Here is a 24,058-nt window from a genome sequence, read left to right as displayed (position 1 = left end):
AATAACCAAGAAAGGATCAGGCAGGCAGGCTGATGGAATCAGCATATATCCCATCTGAGTTTCCTTCAGCTCATTAAGTGCCTTGTTTTGGCAAAACCCTTGTGAATTTGGTAATGTGCAGTTGATGCTGTCTTTCCTCAACATCTTGCTCCTATTCATTTCAGCATATGTGAACAACAAATGTTTGACAGGCTCACAAATAGTGTTCCAGAGTTTTAATTTCAGAGTAAATGATTCAGTCTCGCACTGACTAACACAATTTTCTCTTTTGCAGTTGGGCCTACAGCAGGGGTGTATAAGAGGAGGAACACTTTGTAGAATAGCCTCTCCTCCAATGCATCTTGGGCAGCACTTCAGTAGTTCACAGAGTGGGGTTGCTCTATTGCGGGGGGGGGGGAGGGTGGAGGTAGGGAAGGGGATTTTTACTACATATAGAGAGAGATTAGGAGTAAACCCTCGATAGAACAAATCTGAGGCCAGTGAATATAAACATTTATAACTTATGGAATGAATCATTTGTCATTCGTTTTACCTTCTTTGAGAGTATGTTTCATTGCTTCTTTGGTATATGGCATCTATCATGTTGACAAGATTGCCCTATATATGACATAATACATAATGGTTTCCTAATGATCCATGCAGTATATCATGTCATGTTGACTTGGCCCATATGGGTCGGGGGGAGGGGGGGGAGGGGCTTGCTTAAGAGAATGACAAAATAATAACATTAAAGTTAAATTTCAGTAGTGTAACCAGGAAATCTGGCCCCCCACCCCAAGCAAAAGCAGTATCCTGGACCCCTATTTCCAAGTCAAAACCAATTTCTCTCTGTTATAATGGGGGATGGAGGTTAACAGAAACAGGTTTCAGAGAAGGAAGGGAGGGAGGAGAGTCCTGAAATGATAAGCAGGATAATTTTTTTTAGATGATTCTCTTACATCCCTGTTAGGTTGTAAATATCATTTTAAACGTTTACCATTTAAACTACAGAAATTTAAAATATTTTAAATGATAAATATATTGAGAACTGAGTTGCTTGCAGCTGTAGGAGAATGAAATGTCAAACCCCCCCCCCCCCCCCCCCGCACTATTGATGTACCCATGCACTCCCTGCCCTCTCTGTGCCCCTTCCCTAATATACCTGCACACTTCCCAGCTTGTCCCAGCGTGGGGAGCCATGCAGCACTCCGTGAAAGGGAGCCTGGAAATCAGCTGCAGGCCGACTTGAGCAGGTCCCTGGCTCATGCTGGCAGGGATTAACATTAAAGTATTAAAACTGTAAGAATTTACTTAGTGTTTAAATGGTTACTATTTCACAACCCTAATATCCTATGTTTAATTATCATGTAACTTGCTATATCTTTATTATTTTTTTCATATATCTTGTTATAACAGGGTACCATCAAGCTAGGCCGAGATAACATAGTACAACATTTCATCTTTGTGAGTCGTTTCTCACGCCAAATGACGTCAAATCTTCACCTTGGTATACTGTGCTGTTCGTACGTCTCAATCTACATGAAAAACTGGTCCCTAAACCCTAAAGCACCACCAACACCTCACCTCAAGCTATTAGATGTCCCTCCTATAGGCATATAAATAGTTGCACACTGAGAGGGCCTCCCCAGAGGCTCTCTCACTCTACTCTACTCCCTCTCCCCTCCCAAGCGCAGAAATGCAATTTGAAAAATTTATCACTAATTGCATTGCGTCCGTTTTGGTCATATCACACAGCTTAATGCCAGGAAAAAAGGTGTAGTTATTTCCAGCGTTAAAACCGTGTGATAGCATGCGTTATGCTATCGCATGGTATGATATTGCCCTTCATTTTCATAAATCCCATCCAAATTCCTCCCTAATTCCGCCCCTTCCCAAAATTTGCATTCGGGCTGTGCGCTAGTGTTATTATCGCATGCATTATGGCATTAACATATGCGTTAATGCATTATCACGTGCATTAATGCCATAACGCATTTTGATGAATGTCCCTGTTAGCTGCCTAAGTTGAAATATCACTTAAATTTAGGTGTACAAATTTAGGCCTGATATTTATTTGCCTAGATTTAGGCTTCTAAATTGGTGCCTAGTTCTGAAAATCAGTGCTAAACTCCAAACTTTTTTCCATGCCCTGTAGCCACCCACTTTTTAGGGTCCTAAATTTAGGTTCCAATGAAACCAGGAACCTAAATTTAGGAATTCCAACCCAGAAGGGATAATTTAAGTTCCTAATTCTCAAAGATAGGCACCTAAACCCTTTGAAAATTTACTTCATTGTGTTTTATCATGTTCGTATAAGAGACAATTCTTTCCTGCTAAAGAAAAGCTCCCAGGTAAGAATGAATTTCTATTGCATTGTGTCAATAGCATTAGTTGAGTCACTGAAAGTGGGTAAAAGCATGTGGACCACATAAAGGCGATAGTATCATGAATGGGATAATGGAAGCTCTGATCCCACTGTTCCTTGTCTGAAATGGTTGGGTGTGGCTTTGATAGCACTCCAAAGCTTTAAGACAATGGATCCCTTACAGCAGAGCATTCCTCCAATCCATCTCAGGCAGGCGAAGTAAGGCCAGTAAAAAAAATCAAAGTAAAGGGGTAGATTTTTAAAAACTACATAGACGCATGATTTTATAACATGCACACGCATGTTATAAAATCATGCGCACGTGCTAGTGTCCCTAGCGCCTCTTTTTACCACGGACCCTAATTTGAATAATTTTATTTACTGAATCGCGCGCACAGGAGCGCGGGTGCTCGCCCGCTCTCCCGCGATTTTTACTGTATCGGCCTGTTTGTTAGTCATAAGGCAGATTACAATCAAAATAGAGACAGGAACTTGTGAGTAATATGAATATAGGTTAGCATAACTGTATTACATTTAAATAAAAAACAAAAGCAAGTAGGTGATGCAAATATACAGAATAACCTGAGCTAAGAGAAATGGGGTCTCTCAAGTACACTGGGTACCATAAAGGAATAGAATAAAAAAAATGAATTAATGGATACAACAAACAGAATGCTTAGAGCTGCGTGAGCATCTGGGATTAGCCCAGATGGGCTCGTGGTCAGTAAAGGCTGAGGTAGTCAGGTAACGGGGGTTGAGTCTCTGATGTGGAGTCTGAACAGCCAGGCCTTGCTCTCTCACTCTTCCTTCACCTTCTTCTTTTCTCTTTCTCTTCAACAAGTGGCAGGGTTTCATTAATCTGGGTTCTTATCTCCCTGAGCTTATACTGTGCTGGAACCTAGTATTGTAGAAAAAATGTTTAAAGGCTGAACTATTAAAGCTGCTTCAGACCTGAGAAAGGGAGTTTGACAATACATAGCCTACGCTTGTCCCCTGCTGTGAGAAGAGAGGTGTCAAAAAAAAACCAACCAAAAACGAAACAAAAGACTGAGTGGCTGATATTCAAAACAAGCTGATCTCCTACATTTGGGCTTATTTTCAGCCGAACTTAGGTCTCTGAGTTTTCAGCTGAAAATACACATAAATTTATGTCAAAGTTAGGCTCCTAAATGTAGGTCTGCAATTTATTTTCCTAGGTGCAGGTCCCTAAATTAGGTGCCTAAGCTCCTGACTTTGTTTCCCCCCTAACTCTGCCCCCCATAGCCACCTATTTTTAGGCTTCTAAATTCAGGTGCCTAATGAATCTAGGAGCCTAAATTTAAGCACTCAGCCCTAGTAAAATTTCAAAAGGGACAATTTAGGAGCCTAACTCCAAACGTTAGGAGCCTAAATTCTTTTGAAAATTGGCCCCTCTCTGTATGTTTGACACTGGATTTACTTGTTTTTACATGAAGTTTGCACTTCTGTAGCATGAGCAGTGACGTGGTTAACTGGCATAGTGCAGAGAAGGAGAACACATGAGCTCGAGGAACCTATGATATCTGGCCAGCAACCAGGAAGGTATAAACAGATCTGTTACCTTGCTGGGAGAAAAAAAATGAAAGGAAACAAATGCAAATTTTGTCTTGGTTAGCCTGGGCTTTTTCTGCGAATAGTGGCTGAGCACTGAGCAGAGGAAGGAGAGAGTTGGGGGGGGGGGGGGGGGGGCGGGCTTTGTCCTGGATTGGAAAATACAGCAGCATGGAGCCAGCAAGCAGAGAGCAGTGGGCCCAGATGTGGAGACCTCATAAACCAGGAGCTCGGTTGTTGAATTCTCTAGCCAGGAGGGAATTGAGATAAGTGAAGATTGTCATTCTATCGTGAAGGAGCACCGTGGCGAAAAAGAGTCTTCTGGGATTATAGTCTGCTAACAGCACTGCTGATTGTTTGAGGCTTTTAATTTAGAGGCAAGTTTGTGAGATCAGGGGGCTGTAGGGAGAAGCTGGATTTAAGCCTGCCTCCCTATCATGCCAGCCCACAGCAGTCCACAGGAAGAGCCCCAGTGGTATTGCTAAATTCTTGGGTACCCAGGTGTATGTAGTATATATATCTGAGAATCAGTTAACTGTTCACCTTATGGTGTCGTGTTAATTCCAACTGTAGAGACTACCATATGCAGTGAAATCTGAGTATGCATTTTATGTTTCTTTTTCTTGCTGCTTTTTAATGTTTTATTATCACCCTGTTTTTGTCTCCCCAATTCCTACTTTTAAGTAGCCAATATCAGTAAAGGCCATAACACCTTTGCTCTGTGGGAGATGATTGCTCATGGTACCATCCTCATTGTGGGAAGGAATGTGTTAAACTTGTTTATTGAGTGTGTGTGGGGGGGGGGGGGGGGGAGGTGTTAGAGTAGAACAGTTGGGCGTGGGACCCATATCCCTATTGAACCCCCATTCCGTTCCCTTTCATGGGTGAGTTGGGTTCGTTCATCTGTATTTCCTGGGGGGGGGGGGGGGGGGTTGCTACACACCTCAGCTTTCTCTCCTCCTCTTTCTTTTCTCTCTCTCTCTCTCTCCTGTAGATGTTGCCATTCCAATACTGTGGAACCATACCAGCAATAGTCTGAACAGCCACAGCTGGATGAAGTAATCCTCTCTCTCTCCCCCTTGGTACTTACTGATTCTGCCACCTCTTGCAGTGCTGTTGTGGCTAGTAAATGTTCTCACAACCTTTAGGCCATGAGTCCAGACAGGAGCAGGAGCACGCAAGAGAAGCTCACCTGTCTGCTTCCCCAGCCACTCCTTCTATTGGCTTGGGTGGATGGATGGTGGGCTGTGGGGGACTTGACATAGGCAGTAGTGATGAAGCGAGAAGCGGTGGTGGTGGTGGTGGGGGGGTCACAATTTCCAGGTTGTCTGCTTTGGGGTGTAGTTCACGGACACATTTTACCTGCAAAGTTTGCACCAAGTGTTAAAGAGAAAATATAGGCGTACTTCCCCTTCAAAACCTGCTGTGTGCATAATGTACTGGCGGACTTTTGCACCTGCGTTACGTGCAGGTCGATTTGGTAAGGAAATTAATGTGGGTAGACTTGAAAATACAAACTACAACAGGCATGTTTTTGTTCCGATTCTGTCCAATACAGTCCCATGGGAAGGTCTCCCCTAAATGTAGCTAAAAACATGCACTCTGTGGAACATTGCATGCACTTTTAGTTGGATCCAGGGAGGGCAGTTTTTACATCTAAAGCACTATTTGTCCTGCAGGTGACCAGAGGCCAGAGGAGTCATGAGGTTGTAGTTGTGGACGCTGACTGTGGCAGGGAATTTGGGCCCTTTCATGCCTCAAGATCCCAAGTGGTTATTCGGGTTGCCTGAATTGCAGTTCTTCTCCTCTTAAATTAATCATCTTATACAGCAAGGGAGTAGTGTTTGCTAAGTAGAATTCTGTGTTTTGTGAGCTGTCCCTTCATTTAGGGGCAATCCTCCAAAGAGTTAGTCGGTCTTTACTTATGCAAGATACGAGAATAAAGTACATGCATATTTTGCAATATGCATATTTTAATTAACATAAAAATAAGCATTTCTCTGGCATGTCTGGGTCAGGAAGAACTCTACATGTGTATGGTAGATTTTCCAATATGTGCACTTGTAAGTTTTCCCTTAAAGGCAACCCATAACAACAGAAGAGGCAAGAATAATTACCTAGGTGTTTAAACATTTTCCTTGAGCAGGGATGGGAACTTCCAGTCATTGAGGGCCACATACTGGTCAGGCTTTTAGGATATCCCTAATGAATATGTATGAACTAAATTTGCATGCAGTTTGAGAAGTGTGCATGCAAATCTATCTTATGCATGTTCACTAGGAATAGCCTAAAAACCTAACCAGTGTTTAACTCTTGAGACCCAGAGGTTCTCCCCCACAACCCTCAGCCTAAAGTTATGACAGTAAATGTATTCATATGTTTTGTATACTCAGCATGTTTTTGAAAATTGCTCCCTTATTAAGTACATGTCTACAATTATAATTGCTAGGTACACTTGTTGGGATCCACATCCCAAAAAACTATTGAGCAATTGAATTGACATTCCCAGATTTTATGTCAAAAAATGCAAGATGGTAACTTGATGGAAGTGCTGTATTGTTCATGGCAGAAAATAATTGGTTTATTTTACTTATTTATTTAAAATATTTTTTATTCATCCCTGATACAAAAATTGCCTGAGGTTGTGTAAACGAAACATGCATAACCCAATACACCAGCACAACCAAATTAAAACACAATATGTAATACCATAAATAAAAATAACTAAACAAAATTAATATCCCACATTTAAAAACAACTAAGACTACTAACCTCCCTTTTGCCCTGATTTCTATTTAAACCTGACCCGTATTTACCCCTGTGAAAATAACCATGTTTTCACATTTTTAAGAAACGCTAAATTATCTTGCTCCAGTCTAATGTCAAAAACATGCTGAGCATACAAAACATATGGGTACATTTACTATCATAACTGTGTTTGAGCCTTTCTGGAAGTTCCATACACAGACCATTACAGTAATCCAAATGAGAAGTAACTAATGCTTGAATTACTGTTTTAAAGCTGAAATTTCCATAAAAGGGCAAAGTCTCTTAACCATTTTCAGTTTATCACCTGAGATATCTGACCCTCTAAAGCAATCCAATCCTCAGGCACACCTAGGGGCTGATGCAATAAATGTGTGCAGAAAATGGGCTCTCAGTCTTCAGTGCCCGTTTTCCTAAAGCATGCCCAGCCGCCTCTCCTGGGCTCCCGATCCAATATTAAAATGAGGGGGGTCACACTAAAAAGGAGGCGCTAGGGATAAATGTGCATCCTTAGCGCCTCCTCGGAAATGGGCACACAGGAGAGGTGGCTGTCAAGCTGGTTGGGAAAATGGATGCTCAACCTATGAGCATCCATTTTCTCCTGTTACTGGCATATTCACACACAAGATACATAGCCTGGACTGTGTATCTTGTGTGTGTATTGGACATTCATTTTTCTTTTTCAAATAATTTTATTTTTTTTAATAAATACTGTTTTATTTGGTTCCTCCTACATAGTATTGCTACGATGCTATTAGGAGGAATCTTAGAAAGCAGGATTTTTCTTTTTTTTTCATTGAGCTCTTGAGCATGGCATACCATTACACCAGCCCCGGGTTGGCGTAAAATTTGCTGCGTTGCAAGGGTGCACTGGCTGCATGGAAAATTTATTGGATTACGGGGGTTAGTTAATAGCCTCATCCACATGGATTTCCATATAATGAGCACTATTAGCTATGAGGAGATTTGGATGCACGTTTTGGATGTGCTAATCCCCGTATTGGAATGGGGGTTTTGGACGTGCATCCACAACACGCGTCCAATTGCATGTTAGGCCGTGCACAGCGGCTAGCACATGATATTGAATTGGCCCCCTCGTTTCTAAGAGATCCACAATGAATATGCGTGAGATAGATTTGCATATATTGAAGCAGTGCATGCAAATCTATCTCACGCATGTTCATTGTGGATCTCCTGAAAGCCTGTCTGGCTAGGTGTGCCCTGTGGACTGGTTTGAGAAGCACTGCTCCAAAGAGAATCTAGAATCTAATTTTATTCCCAGGTCTTTCACAAATTCAGAAGATGTTATTGTCTCTAACACTATCTCAATTGCCACTGGTAATCCCCAACAATTCAGTTATTTTTTTGTATTCAGGATCAGTTTGTTTTTCAATAACCAATTCAAAATTTCAATAAAGCTCATCTTCAGATAGAACCTTGGATTTATATGAACTTAGTGGAACAATAATTTGTATATCATCTGCATACATATATGTTCATATGTTAAGTGCTCAAAGAAGTGCTCTTAAAGGTTGCAGAAAAATGTTGAATAAAAGAGGAGATAACAGAGTTCCTGCAGAATAATATTGGGTCTTTCAGACTGAAGAGTAAGGACTTTATGGATGTCGAATGAATAATATGTGTCAGCAGTAGTTGGAACTGATAGGAATTATGTGTGTTCCAAACAGAAAACTTGTATTAATCCTAGGTTATATTCATGGAGGTGTCCATTCCTCCTCTCACTAGAAGGTCAAACTCTAACTGAATATGCCTTAAAAATAGTAAAATATACAGAGGTCTATATTCAGCGCAACTTTGCTAGATATGTTGGGACTTATCCGGCTAAGTGGCACTGTTTTAATATTTGGCTGCGTTAAGCAGTTATCACTTAGCTGGAAAACTATTTATCTGGTTAAACAGATAGCCAGCTAAGTGAAGGACAGGACGAGGCATTCCGGGGGTGAGCTATTTATGTGCCGATATCCGGCTAAATTAAGTAAATAAGTTAGACCTGCTATTGAGCAGCAACTGTACCACTGAATATCCGGTTAAGTTAGTTGGATATGTTTATCTGGCTAACTTGCTCAGTTGAATAGTGCCTGAATATGGACCTCAAAATGTTGGGCTGGATGTATTGAGCTATTTTCTACAATGGCACAAAATGGTAAAAACTGTTAGTACATCTGATTCTGAATGAAGTGCATTGCAGGAGCCAAGAATGGATTATGGAACTCCAGGCTGCTATATTGTTGATTCTTTTAGCCTGGTATATTAGGCACAGATGCAGATTTCATTCTGGAATAGCAGGGTAGGGTTACATATTTTCCCTTCACTCAGTAAAAATTTAATGAGTTTATAACAACAACACATGCTGACATTTTGTGATTTTCAGCAATGTCAATCAAAGTACATACTGAGCAGTTATTTCCAGCAAGAATAATAAAGATTTGTAAAGATACATGGTGGAGCTAGACAAGGTTCAGTTGAAAGAACAGTTTCAAAGAAGTTGACAAATACAACTAAAATCTTTATTTTTCTCTTTTGGTTAGAAATCATGCTGATTTTTTTTTAAAGTACTGAAAGTCTCAATGTCTCTATCATGTCTCCTCTCTCTCTCCTTCTCCTCCAGGGTATTCATATTTTAATATTCAGGCTCCATTTGATGGGATTTTTGACAGACAGTGCATCTGGTAACTCACCTCTATTCTGACTCTACTCTGTCTATATCCCTTTGGTAATTTCAAACAGTGTCAAAACTAGACAATACTCTAGTTCAATTCTTTGCACTGACTGGTAAAGAAGTACTATCACGACACTTACTACTTTTCTGCTAATTATACTTCTCCCTGTGTATACGTGCAATGTATTGGCTTAGTCTGTTTCTTTGTCAAATGGTTTGACAGCCTTGACATCATCACCACCACCAAGCCTAAAATCCAATGGCTACTTTGTGATGTACCAAAAGATAACCCCTCCGATCAAAACAGCAGTGGTTCTGTGAAGTTATTTCACACAAACTTCATAAAACAGTCACTCAAATGGGTATGCATGGACATTTGATTTTAATCCTTTATAAGAATTCCAGGGCTGGCTTGATGAGTCAGGAATAACGCTGCACACTGCTATGTGAGGACATGAATTTGATTCCTGGGTTAGATCTTCCGCTCTTCAGGCCACCCAGGGCTAGGGATGCTATGGAGGGAGCATTCAACATCTCCTTGGAAAGGGGAATCCCAGTGAACACACAATAGTGACACCTACTGGCCAGATTCAGGGCCCATGATTGCAGGATGGAGCCCTAGTTCATGGCCTCCTGCTGAGGGCTATCAGTGTGATGGCTAGGTTAGGGGAGTTGGGAGAGGTTAAAAAATAAGGGGAAAAAAAATCCCTAGATAGTTACAAATGAACACTCATGGTGCTGGGTCCCAGCCCTAGTTCCAGTTGAGTTGGAAGACCAAAGGAGCAGGAAGAAACTGCCTCTCCCCCCCAAGTCTGAAAAATAAGAATTCCAAATCCCAGTGTATCCAGGTATGGTAGAGGGTTTTGCATAACTGGCTGTGTGGAGTCTGGGATCCTAGCTAGAGGGTTTGTGATGTCACAACATCTTGTAAACCACTGCACTGGATGACTGCAAGAATTGGCAAGACACCAGTGGGGAGGGGAGGGCTGAAAACGTTTAAAGCTGGTCAAAACCAGCATTTGCTCCCCATGGGCACTTTCTCTCCATCCCCTGGCTCCTTGCAGAGACAAACACACATACATGCTCACAAGTCCATAAGTAATTACTAGCTAGTTAGACTTTGTTTCTTCCACATTTTAATTCTTCCAGGGAACCGCATGAAACAGATTATCATATTGGGATATGCCATGTACTTATAGGCGATCCAGACTGGCCACTGTCAGACACTCCCATACAAAGAATGGGCAAATCTGCTATATATAATCCAGATACAACAGTTTCACAAATATGTACCCATATTACTAAATATGCTCCTATGGGCTGTCAAAACAGTCTACTGAAGTGAGAATCACCGAAGGAAAACTAAACTACCCACATATCACCTCCTAAAATAGGATGGCAAAGAGCTCAGAATACTTGATTAGCACATAAAATTCTCATTCAATGTAATGTTTCTTAAAATCTCAATATATACTATGAGGTTAATTTTTAAGCCCCACTTATTTATTTCATTTATTTATTTAAAAACATTTATATTCCGCCAATCCTAAAAGCATACACTTGGCGGATGACAGCAAAAACATAAAAAGAAATTATCAAAAGAAACATACACACATAATCAACACAAAATATAAATAGCCAGTCAATTCAATAAAAACAAAATCAGACTTAGATGGCTAAGCTAAACTACTCCTAACCAACCCTCCAGCTCAAGCTACACTAAATGCCTGCGAAAAGTAAAATGCCATCACCTTTTTTTGAAAAGTCATATAACCCTCCTCTACTAGCACATCAAAAGGGAGGCCATTCCATAACACTGGTCCCACCACCATAAACATTCTGGTGCAAAACTCTATAAGACGTACTTTCATGAATGATAGAACGCCATATTCTTCTGCCCTTCAGAACGTAAAGGTCTATTTGGAATATAAGATTTGACTGCAGATTTAAATTCAGCATTTTCCTTCAGAGCTTTGAAAAGCAGCATTATGATCTTAGAATTAATATGCCATGTCATTGGCAACCAATGCAAGATTTTCAGTATTGGGGAAACATGGTCCCAGTAGTCACACCCGGAGATTAACTGTGCTGCAGCATTCTGAATAAGCTTAGCCAGCTAAGTAGAACTGTCTGAATATTCAGCCACACTGAGCGGCCGCCACCTAGCTGATTAACTGTTTTTCTGGCTGAATAATTAGCTAGATAAGCGAGGAGTGGGATGGGGGTGTTCCAGGGTGGAGCTACTAGGCTGACTAACTTAGCTGGATGAGTGCTGATTTTAGCAGAAACGTATAGCACAGGTATTTTGCTGCCCTCTAGTTGGCCGGATAAACTTGCTGAATATTTCAACCAAGTTAGCATAACAAATTGATCCAGCTAACTTGCTTAGTCAGACAGTGGCTAAATATTAGCCTCTCTAAGTATATTTATTCAGAAAGCAGTTGCCTATCCCACAATTTGGAATTGGTTTGATGAATAAAACTGTTAAGAGCTGTTGTCTTGTGCTCTATGATTTAAATATGCTCGAGGCAGCAATAATGCATACCTCTGTGTTTCTGCAGCATGTTTTCATTTTATTGCACAGTTCTGTAGGTTTATGGCATACCCATTTTCGAGTTTCAACTCCTGGTTAAGGAGGAGCTTCTACCTGGATGGAGATTTGAGAGAACTTGCACAAAAGAGGGAAAACCATTGTAGAAAATGAAAGTATTACTAAGGGACCCAAAAGAGAAGTAAGAAAATCCTGCTCACTCCCAATGGCAGAAGAACGTGCTCTTCAATTTTTGCATGAGGTTACCCAGTTGTGTGCTGCTTGACTGTCCGTTGCTCTGTCAATGCACTGTCACTGAGGGAACGAGTCAACAAATCATAAATCATAAAGCTGATAGCATTTGAGTCCAGTGCGGTGAACTTTTGAATCCATACCTCCTTGTCTAGTGCTGTGCAACATCAAAAGGGAACTGCTTGGAGGGACTTTTGCTTTTACAGTAAAAGAAGTTAAAATAATGGATTAATAAGCTTTGCATGTCTTGCTGAAGCCTAGTGGTTAGAGCTGTGGACCAGCAAAAACAAGGTTCAAATTTGCTGCTGCTCCTTGAGACTTGGGCAAGTCGCTTCACCCTCCTTTACTTCAGGTAGAAACTTAGCATGGAAGCCCTCTAGGGATAGGGAAATACCCGCAGTATCTGAATGTAAGCTACTATGAAGTGCTTGAAAAGTGGAATATAAATCAAATGTGAACATGTTTGAGTATCACATCAAAAGAACTGGTTTCATTTTTTTCTTTGCCGGCTTATTTCTTAGGCTCCCTAAGTACCAAGGAGAAACAGAATGTAAACACATCTTGGTACTAGCTAGAAAGATGGTTTAGGAATGATGGAGCTGCTTGATTTGCATGGACAAACGGATCTGAAAGAAATACTCCCATTTTTAATTTTAAATGCTTGTTCACTGATTCTCATATGGGTTTTATCCTATAATATATGCAGCCAGGACCATCAGCCTCCCCCACCTACACTCCTCCTTCACTGGCCTTACATCCACATTAGCACACAGCAAATCAATGCAAACATGGAATGTGGATATCAATGACCCAGATTTATTAACAAGCACAAACATGTGACCATACCAGAGCCAGCAAACAGTATATAACATCACCACCCGACACCTAGGTAGGCCATCCACCATATCCCAGCACATGGGAACTCATCCGGTGGATAATCATCATCAACTCGGCTCCCTACCATACCAGTTCGTCAACCACAATAGGAGAGATTACCTCCAATCAAATGCACTCTGCCAGTTCTGGTGCCACAGCTGCCCTCCTTTGGTGGATCACACCCCAATAGCATGAATGGCTCACCATAGTCTCCCACTGTTGTCTCTGGCTAGCCCGGCAAAGCGGATCCACACTGCTCAGAACCAAGTAGATGGCGCAGATATTCCCGCCACAGGCACGGATAGTTGTAGACTTGTTGTGAACCCCCCAAAAAGCATGACCCTTTATATAAGAAAATCATTGTTCAATTAGAGAACATTTGACCAATACAACTAAAATTCATCCTACTTTCTCACAAGTGGACTCCAAAAAGAGTACCATAGTAACATAGTAATGACGGCAGAAAAAGACCAAAATGGTCCATCTAGTCTGCCCAGCAAGCTTCCCAAGGAGTGATGGTAACCCTTGCAATCATTCCACAACTGATTCTGCTGGATAAGTGGGATGATCCCAAGATGCTAATCATCTCTCCTCCCCTCTTCTCGGTTAAAAATTGCAGGGGGCTGGGAAGTTACCATCCCAAGCCCCACTTATCTCCTTCCTGGATCCTGGTGGCAAAGGGGCAGCAGTGATGCCCACATCCTGGTGCTCCTGCCCATTTCCACCAGGATCCTGGAAGAGTGTAAGTGGGGGCCAGAGTGATATCTATTTGGACCCAGCACTTCTCAATGTGAGGGAGAATGAGAAAGAGAGAGAGACCTGGCCCCGGCCTTGGTGCTGGCACTGGGTTAGGCCTTGGTGTCAACCCAGGCCCAGTCAAGGCCGCTAGAGGCTTTTTTTTTTATTGTTTAGTTTTTTAAATCATTAATTAATTTATTTTTCTTGTTTAATGCATTTTTTTTTTCTGTTTGGCAAACAAACTGAACCAAAAACATCATTAAATGGACGGACAGGATGTTCTGGCCTCCAAGACCTTGGCACACCTGAACATGCCACCACACCAGATGGCCAAAACCGCACCCCCACGTACGGCAGACAATATCATCCCTCACACTATTGAATCAACTCAACTACCCACTCCTCCCTCACCATATCAGGCAACTCAATAGGGAGGAATTCACACTCTCCTTGATTTTTGTCCCTGCCTCCATTCCACCTGACATTTTCCCCATTGCTTGTCACAGAAACTTCAGTGTCAGCCAAAACTCTCTGTCCCCATTGCCCATTTGATCTCCAGCTGGGTATTGCAGTGGGGAGGCAAGGTCTGGCGCAATGTTATTTGTGGCAATCCAGTCCTGGCCCCGCTGCCTCTCTAATATTATCCAGTATCTGCACTTAACTGCTTATAGCCCCCTTTCCTCTGGATTCTCCCCATATCAGCCCACTACATCTTACGTTTTTGAAGTTTTTTAATTTCATCTTTTAATTTCATAAAGAACTACATTTGAAGATAAAACTATGAGGGATAACCATATGCAGATTGGACTAATTCAGAATGTCAAAGGTTTGGCAGTTAGGGTTCAATGCCAAGAAGTGCAGACTCATGCATTTGGGGTGTAGAAATCTGAAAGAGCTGTGTGTGATAGGACACCGTCTGATGTGCACAGACTGGGAGAGAGACCTCAGGGTGATAGCGTCTGAAGATCTGAAGGTGGTGTGAAAAGGCAGTGACTAAGGCCAGAGGGATGATGGGTTGGATAGAGAGAGACATGACCAGGAAGAAAAAGGACGTGATAATGCCGCTGTACAGATTATTGGTGAGGAATCATCTGGAGTACTGTGTTCAGTTCTGGAGACTTATCTCAAAAAGGATAGAAACAGGATGGAAGCAGTCCAGACAGGGCCGGTGCAAGGTTATTAGGTGCCCTAGGCAAACCTTTTGCCCTGCGCTGCGCCCACCCACCTGTCACACTGCCTCCCCCCCCCCCCGGTCTCGGCCCTGACTCCTGTCTCATTCGTGCCCGCTGAGTGTGTGCTTCTCTGGGCTGCGAGCAGGATGTACACTGCTCGTGGGCCACTGAACCTCTACTCCTCTTTGCCACGAGCAGGATAGGCTTCACTCACAGCCCCACATGGCTGCTCTTTGGCGCCTGCCTAGTTTGTCTAATAGGATGTGCCTGCCCTGAGTCCAGAGGAAGGCAACTAAAATGGTGTGGGGTCTGCACCAAAAGAATTATGATATGAAATTGAAGGAGAGGAGAGACAGGGGTGATACGATACAGACTTTTAAATACCTGAAAGATATTAACTGTAGAACAAGGGGTCATAACATGAAGTTCCAAAGGGGTCAGGCAGGATTTCTTCTCAGAAAAGGTGGCAGATGCTTGGAATGCCCTCCCGGAGGAGGTAATGAAGACAAAGATGGTAATGGAATTCAAAAGAGCATGGGATAAATACAGAGGATTCCTATTGGCTAAATGATGGAGACGAAGAAAAGGAAAATCCGTGTTGACTGGGATAATTGCACAGAACCACAATTACCCTAAGAATAAAATTAAAAAAAAAAAAGGTTTGTTGGGCAGACTGGACAGACGGCTTGGGTCTTTTTCTGTCAACATTTACTGTTACTATGTGAGTTTCTCAGTAATTTCACTCTTCAGATTTACAGTTCACAACTGTGATATTTGCAATGATAAATTAAATATCATTATGATAGTAAACAAAATAAAATGTATTCTGTCTTGAGCATCTACTGTGGATGTTGAGCCAATAGTAGCTCTGGAAAGGCTTGCAGGTGTTCCCGAGAGCAGCTACAATTCTAGCTTCTTTATTAGTACTATCTAAAGTACCAAAGAGAGCCTGAGCTTGTAAATTATTTTAAGCTTGTGGAATCACATCTTTGGCACTGAAGTGTGCGAAAGAACATCCTATTTGAATTGGACTTTGAAGTCATGTTATTCTGTGGCATGTCCTGTGAAGTTGCTGTACAGTAGCACGAAAGCAAGTCCCAAAGGAAAAAGTTTGAAAAGCAGTACTATAAAATCATGCCCAGAACATTATCTTAACTTGTGCACTTTATCTAGAGAGCACACCCGCTTTTTTTGTGAAGGTTACAAGAGACCATAGATCAGCAGAGCTGGGGGCTCCTTTAATGTCTGATTGCTTCCTTTGTGTTGATTGTGCAGTAGTGGGTTGGTGTTGAGAGAGGGAGGCAGCTGTGGATGGAAGGGTGGAGATCAGATTTGTAAATAGGAAACACATGGTGCTTGATTCTGATGAATGCCATATTTCTCCTACCCACATTCCGTGGACTTTAAGAGTAAATGATTATTGATGAACCACTGCAGCTTTCTAAAACAGGTGAGACTTTCACCTTTTTCTTGTCCAATAGCTATTAGACTAAAGGAGAAGATTGTAAATGTATTTGTGTCCTTCTAAAATACGATACAATGCAGTGTTTGTGATGACCAAATTTTCAATAATTCAGGAGACACAATATCCCAGGAGGTTTATCTTGTGCTATAGGTCTTGGAGTAGCTATGACATATCCTAAGGAAAAATACATGTGTACCCTCGATTTTTAACTCTGACAACTTGTTTTTCCCAGTTTCTTGGAAGCAATAAACCTAACACAGACTTGTCGATGGCTCCTAACTTCATTGCTTTTGCAGGTTAATTATAAATTTCAAGAAACAAGAGAAATGAAATGTCCCCTTTCTTATTCTCAGTCTGCTGAGTGCGATCTTGATGCTGTACATTTAATCCAGCAAGTTATTTCTGATCTGGCTTGGTCTTTGCTGTTTCTGTGGCAACAACATTTGGATCAAAATGTAAGAACAAAATGAAAGATTTCAAGTTAATTCCTGTAAGGGATTTCCATTTTATTTATTTATTGTGTATTTAGATCATGTCTTTTACTTGGTATTTCAAGGCATGTTACATCCAGGTACAGTAAGTACTTTTCCCTGCGCCTAGGACACAATCTAATTTTGTACTTCAGGCTACAGAGGGTGATGTTTCTTAAAACTGATTTTGTTAAGCTTTTGTTTCATTAATGTGCACGAAAAGGTGAATTTAAAAGCCTGACACATGCCAAAATTGGGGGAGGTGCATGTATGTCGGGCCAGCATATGCTGAGCATATTTTAAAAGCTGCCTGGATATGCATGTCCTTGCCACTGCATGCACAAATGAAAAGTTACAAAATGGGGGGTGGTCTAGGTGGGCTATGGGCGTTCCTGAATTTAAATTTAAAATGTGCACGTAAATACTTACTTGTACTGGCGTGTGCCAGGGTCCCTTGCTGCGTAACTTTATTTCTGCTATGGATGACGTGCAACTTATAATACAACAACATCTACACAGATCAATGGGGATTAAGGATCTGGTCTAACAGGGGGAAGGAAGGGTATTAAACTAGGGAGGTTTGGAAGTCCTATCCCTTACCTGGGCGAACTGGGAACGAACTAGGAAAACTGGCAATTGCATTGGTGCGAGTGTCTTTTAAAATCCCCCCACTTATGTGGTATAAGTGGTATTTGCGCGCATAGGCGCGCATCCTCTTAAAATTGCACGCATATGTGTCAGGCTATTTTATATAGGGATGAGCCACCCTGAAAAACGAAGGAAATTTTTCGGGGTTAGTGCACGCTAACATCAATGTTAGCGCTCACTAACGGGGAGTTAGCATGCACTAATGGGAGGTACCGCGCACTAACCCTGTTAGTGCGCACTAACCTGAAAATAAGGTCAACCGAAAAAAAAAGGCCTGAACCACGGGAAACCTGAAATTTCCTGCGGCGGGCCGATAACCAAGGCCAAACTGAAAGGTTCAGCCGAAGCATATCTTTAATTTTATAACGTGCTCATATACGCACGAATGTTATAAAATAGCTGTGATCCTGGGTGCAAGCTGATGAATGTGCGCATGTGTGTGCCCATGCTCCGGTTTAAAAGTTACCATCTCATTTTATCAGCAGGAGTGAAAAATATTGAGAAAATTTGGGCACCGGTCCAAATGTTTAAGAGCCAGGGAAATGTTTTTCTTTTCATTTAACTTTTTAGTCTTTTTTGACTTTTCTTTTTGGTTTTTTTGTTCTTCCTCTCCCCTCCCCTCCCTCCAGCATCTTTCCTCCTTTCCTCACCTCTAGCTTCATTTCCTCCCTTCCCTTCCTCTAGTCTCTCTCCACCCCTTTACTTCCCTCCTTCCTGTCTCTCATCTTCAGGGCAGCCTGGAGGCAGGGGGCAGCACCATGCCTTGGATGTTCACCTTGGCCTCAGGCTGACCATGATAGTGGCTCCATCTGCAGTATTTTTACTTTAAAAACTCCCTTGCCTCAACCTCTCCCTCAAAAAAGATGAATGCTACTATTTAGCATTCAGTTAGAGACACGGTATGTACTGATAGCATTACTTCACAATGAAACTAAGAAACATTGTCTTCCCTTTTCCCCTATCTGCTGCAATACTGCAGATCCTACTTATCTCCAACTTTATGCTCACTTTTCAAGTGCTCAGGATCCTCTTTGCTGGTCCCATGATTTCTTAAATTCCAAGTCCATTTTTGGAATCTTGTCTTTCCTACCTCCGTTGTTGGTCTCTTCCATCTTCCACCCATTCTCTACAGAAACGCTATCTTACTTTAGTTCTGAGTCTAGCCTCCTCCAGTCTTCTGTCCTGACCCCTTGTTCTAGTCATTGTCTTCTAGTAAGAACTAATGTTTTATTTTTTTGCTGAAATATTTACTGCATCTCAATATATCAGACTTAAAACACTGGGTATGACTAACCCTAGTGCAGGAAGATGCTACTCTGCTCTTCCACAATGTCCAACCAGTTCACTTCAGTCCTGATCCACGTGAACCTGCTTTTCCAACCTGGAGCATCCAAACCAAAACCGGACACTGTGCCTGCAATGAATATAGTACATGTACTAGCTTCAGATTATGTAGCTTGTTTCTTCCTATGGTTCAAACTAGATTTGAATTATCTCCAGAGAAGAGAGGATGAGACAAAACTCCCACTTTACCACCTATCTTCTCAGAGAGCCTAATTTTGAAAAGCATTTACTCAGGTAAAACTTGGTTTTACATATGTAAATGCACTTTACCCATGTAAGTGGGCTTTTGAAAATTGCTACAATATATGCCATTGAATTGTCCATAGGATTTACTAGAGTAAGGGGTAGAGTTTCAAAGGGATACGTGCACCGGGCCAATTTTCATGCGCGTAAATCCTCGGGATGCGCACATGTCCCGGGGCCTCGGGAAAGGGGCAGGATGGGGCGGGGCCAGAGGCCCCCGGCACAGTATCCATTTGCCGCTGTGCCGGGGATCGCGTGCCGGCAGGGTGCTGGCGCAGGCAGGCGCAAAAGGTAAAATAAAGATTTGGGGGGGGGGGGTCTAGGTTAGGGCTAGGGGGCGGGTAGGTTAGGGGAAAGGAGGTTAGTGTAGGGGGTTGGGAAGTTCCCTCCCAGTCTGCTTCAAAATTGGAGCTGACTGGGAGGGAACTGAGGAAGGCTGCGGGTGTCGGCGTGTGCAGGATGCACAAGTGTAAACCCCCTTACGCGCTGACCCTCAATTTTATAACATGCGCGCACCTGCGTGCGCATGTTATAAAATCGGGAGTCCATGTGCACGCGCACCGGGTAGCGTGCGCACATGGGCACGCGTGCATTCTTTTAAAATCTACCTCTAAGTGCACTGTAAGCAAGTAAATGGCTTTTGAAAATTGCTACAATAGTAGTTGCATTTATGCGCATAACTCCTTTTGAAAATTACCCCCTAAGATGGTAACTTTTAAACAGCTGTGCTGGTGTACATATAATGTATTGTGTACAATTCTGGTCGCCGCATCTCAAAAAAGATATAGTTGCGATGGAGAAGGTACAGAAAAGGGCGACCAAAATGATAAAGGGGATGGAACAGCTTCCCTATGAGGAAAGGCTGAAGAGGTTAGGGCTGTTCAGCTTGGAGAAGAGACGGCTGAGGGGGGATATGATAGAGGTCTTTAAGATCATGAGAGGTCATGAACGAGTAGTTGTGACTTGGTTATTTACACTTTCGAATAATAGAAGGACTAGGGGGCATTCCATGAAGTTAGCAAGTGGCACATTTAAGACTAATTGGAGAAAATACTTTTTCACTCAACGCACAATAAAGCTCTGGAATTTGTTGCCAGAGGATGTTGTTAGTGCAGTTATTGTAGCTGGGTTCAAAAAAGGTTTGGATAAGTTCTTGGAGGAGAAGTCCATTAACGGCTATTAATCAAGCTTACTTAGGGAATAGCCACTGCTATTAATTGCATCAGTAGCATGGGATCTTCTTAGTGTTTGGGTAATTGCCAGGTTCTTGTGGCCTGGTTTGGCCTCTGTTGCAAACAGGATGCTGGGCTTGATGGACCCTTGGTCTGACCCAGCATGGCAATTTCTTATGTTCTTATGTTGGCTCATGCGAATGGATGCGACCATTTTATAGCATACGTGCGTATATGGGCACATGTTTTAAAACTGGCTGTACAAATGTACATATGTGTGCAATTTTGTATGGACGTGCACTTGTGCATGCAAATGCTGGCTCTACCGTGTAAGTGGGGAGATTTTATTTGATTTGCTTGCCAATGGCAATTACGAATTTCCCTAGTCTTTTTCCAGTTCACCTACGCAAAGACTCCCAACTTCCTAACCCCCTCAACTATCCATCCTCTTTTTTTCCTCTTAGTCCTGACCCTTTAAGCCCTGCTACCTAGTCCTGATTTTTTTATTTTAAAACTTACTCGCTATCCATAAAAGAAGTAAAGTTATGTGGTAGGGGACCCTGGCGCATGCGTCTGCATATAAAAATTTACGCACTCTTTTCAAGTCACCTCCATGGAGTGCCCATGTTCTGCCCAGACCACACCAACGCTCTGCCCCTTAACTTTTTGATTTGTGTGCATACTGGGAGATATGCGCGTACTTGGGGGCATCTTAAAATCCGTGTGGCCGCGTCGGCCCGAGACACACCCATATCTCCCAGCTTTGGCACGTAGGGCTTTTAAAATGCACCTTTAATTGTTTTACTATTATGGTTTGAAGGAGTGCTATGTCATATTAGTCCATTTGGAAATGTACAATTAATGGTCAAAAAATAAGTATGTTGTAGGTGATAACTTTTTAATAGACTAGCTTGAAACATTTGTTATTAGCTTTTGTGGCTTCCTTGAAGCAATGCAGAAAGTGGACATGGCCCTTGAAAGCTAGTTACAAAAATGTATTAAGTAGTCTACTATAAAGATATCACCTATAATTTATTTGTTGACCTTTACTTTTAAGTAAGCATAGAAAGCAGTAATAGAGCATCTCAACAGAAGAGATGTCAAGCTAACACTGACTTTTCTACCATACAAAAATCATTGTTATTAGTCCCACAGGAGTCAAGGCAACGATTGCAGATACAAAGGGTGATCAATAACTTGACTTTTTCTTTAACAATGATTAGAAATTAGCTGGTTTGTGTATATGATGTTGGAGAGCGAGTGAGAGAGAGATGTTACCTTAGGTTACTCCTGAAGTCATGATAAAATCTCTATGCACAGCACTATGAGGTCCGTAGCTGGTGAGCTAGCAAAGTTAGCCGGATAAACTTATTCTTCTAACTTTGCTGGAGTATTCAGCAACACACCTGCGTCACTGAATATACCCAGCTATGTCAAAGCCAGCTGGACAAGTTTATCCGGCTAACTTTAGGACTGCTTTTCTGCAGGCCTAAATGTATCCGGCTATGTTACCCGGCTAATGCTGAAATTGGGTTTATCTGGTTACTTATCTGGATAGCCAACTTCACCTCAGAATGCTCCTACCCTGCGCCCCCAAGCTAACGGGATAAAATTTAAGCTGAATAAACAGTTAACCGGCTATCTCAGAGCCCATCAGCATGACTGGATTTTCAAACCCCACCATCTGTCTGGCTAATTCTGAAGTTAGCCGGACAGATGGCACTGAATATGGAGTTCCATATTATGAATGAAGAATTATATGTTGCACAGCATTATTGGTCTCACCCTTTCAAGACTAGTGTAAACATATAGATGAGGCATACTAAAGTAACATTAGGTTCATTCTTTTCTCTCTTTTTTTGATATAATTTAGTCCAACACAGGAATTCATAGAATAATTCTCCCTGTGATCTAGTTCAGCTGGAGAGCTAGCTAATGCCTAAACACCACAGACTGAAGGGTTCTTGTTTTAAAAAAACAAACAAACAAAATATCTGACCTGAAATTTTTCTTTTGTACTGCCAAATTATTTGTCTGTCTTATTTGGCACATCTACAAATATTTTCCACCAGTGCTGGGGTGGGGTGATTAGTGCCCCCGGGAGAAAATGACTACAACATGAGTTTGATATGTATTCCATTCAACTTTCAAAGCTATTTGAAAAAATGCATTCAGAATTCAAGTGGCATGCCTTTCACGCTGATTGTGGGAAAATTAAACGAGGACTGCATTATGAAGGGGCTCTTCTCCTTATACATGGTTAGAAATTCCTAAAGAGCATTTGAATTTGGCAGACCTCAATCAGGCCAGTGCATCAATAGTGAGTTAGATGAGCGAAGCCTATCCTCTTAACACAATGGTGAATAGGAATCTCCTTGTCCAGACGCTCCGCCATTTGTATTTCTCTTTGTTTACAGGCTGCAGAGGCTGAAATATTTTAACTCTATGCACAGGAGTTAAAACACTCAGTGCCTGTGTACAACTGATTTAAATGGTGCTATATTTTTTAAGTGGTAGTCTGCAGCTTGAAAGAATAAAGATTTGAATTATGAAGCAGTGAAACTAAATATCCATTTTTAGTACTTTGTAAAATTTCATATTTTTAAAACCTCCTTCCTAATAAAGTTGTAAAAACTGTAGAAAATCTGTATTTTATGTCTTCTTCTGATCTTTTCATTTATTCTATGTGAGAACTGAAAAACGGGAGCAGTTCAATACAAAACTAAAACAATTAGGGGCGAATTTTCAAAGGGTTACCTAAAACCCGCTCCTGCGCGCGCCGAGCCTATTTTGCATAAGCTCAGTGACGCGTGCAAACTCGGGACATGCGTATGTCCCGGAGCTTGAAAAAAAGGGCGGGGTGTGTGCAGTGTGGGGCGGGGAAGGGGCGTGGCCAGAGGCCTACGAAGGCCTGCTAGGCCAGGGGATCGCACGCCGGCACTTGGCTGGCGTGCACAACCTACGCCTGCCCAGAGGCAGGTGCAAATCAAATAATAAAGGGGGGGGGGATTTAGGTAGGGCTGGGGGGGCGGGTTAGATGGGGGAAGGGAGGGGAAGGTACGGGGAGGGGGGGGAGAAAGGAAAGTTCCCTCCAAGGCTGCTCTGATTTTGGAGCGGCCTCGGAGGGAACGGAGAAAGCCATTGTGGCTCCCCTAGGGCTTGGCGCGCACAAGGTGCACAAGTGTGCACCCCCTTGCGCGCGCCGACCCTGGGTTTTTTTTAACATGCGCGCAGCTGCGCGCGCATGTTATAAAATCAGGCGTAGATTTGTGCGTGCTGGGTTGCGCGCACATATCTACACCCGCGCATATGTTAGAAAATCTGGCCCTTAGCGTATTTTCATCAAATGCTTTCAGTCTGAATTGCAAATTTAAGGGGCAATATTTATTTATTTTGTTTATTTAAGCATTTTATATACCGTCATTCCAATAGAAGATCACAATGGTTTATAAAAACGGCATTCATAATATAGGTCAACAAAATACTTAATACATGTAACAAGAGCAATATTCATATTATAGGTCAACAATACACTTTAATATTTCAAAGCATGTTAACTCAAAGGTTTATATGGTAGTTTGTGTTGCATAATTTCCGACAGTCTGTAGATTTTACTCCAGTTTTAAAAGAAAAATTTGCATACTTTCATTTCGAAACTTACAGTAGGTGCAAAGTACCTACAGACTTGGATATTGTTTCCCTGGAAAATAGCATGCAGCTGAAAATGCTATTTATAGTGTCAATGGTTTTAAAATTTTTCCTCTTATAGGGGTTGCGATTATACAAAAG

General features: G+C 42.0%; 1 protein-coding gene across 1 annotated transcript in view; it reads right to left on the bottom strand.

Annotated features, from left to right (window-relative positions):
* NRP1 (neuropilin 1) overlaps nucleotides 1-24,058 on the bottom strand; it is a 487,056-nt gene that overhangs the window by 297,140 nt on the left and 165,858 nt on the right.

This window comes from Rhinatrema bivittatum, chromosome 2, assembly GCF_901001135.1.
Source record: "Rhinatrema bivittatum chromosome 2, aRhiBiv1.1, whole genome shotgun sequence".
In the NCBI taxonomy this organism is placed as follows: Eukaryota; Metazoa; Chordata; class Amphibia; order Gymnophiona; family Rhinatrematidae; genus Rhinatrema; species Rhinatrema bivittatum.
The sequence above is the reverse complement of the archived record's forward strand: the minus strand, read 5'-3'. Positions and strand labels throughout refer to the sequence as shown.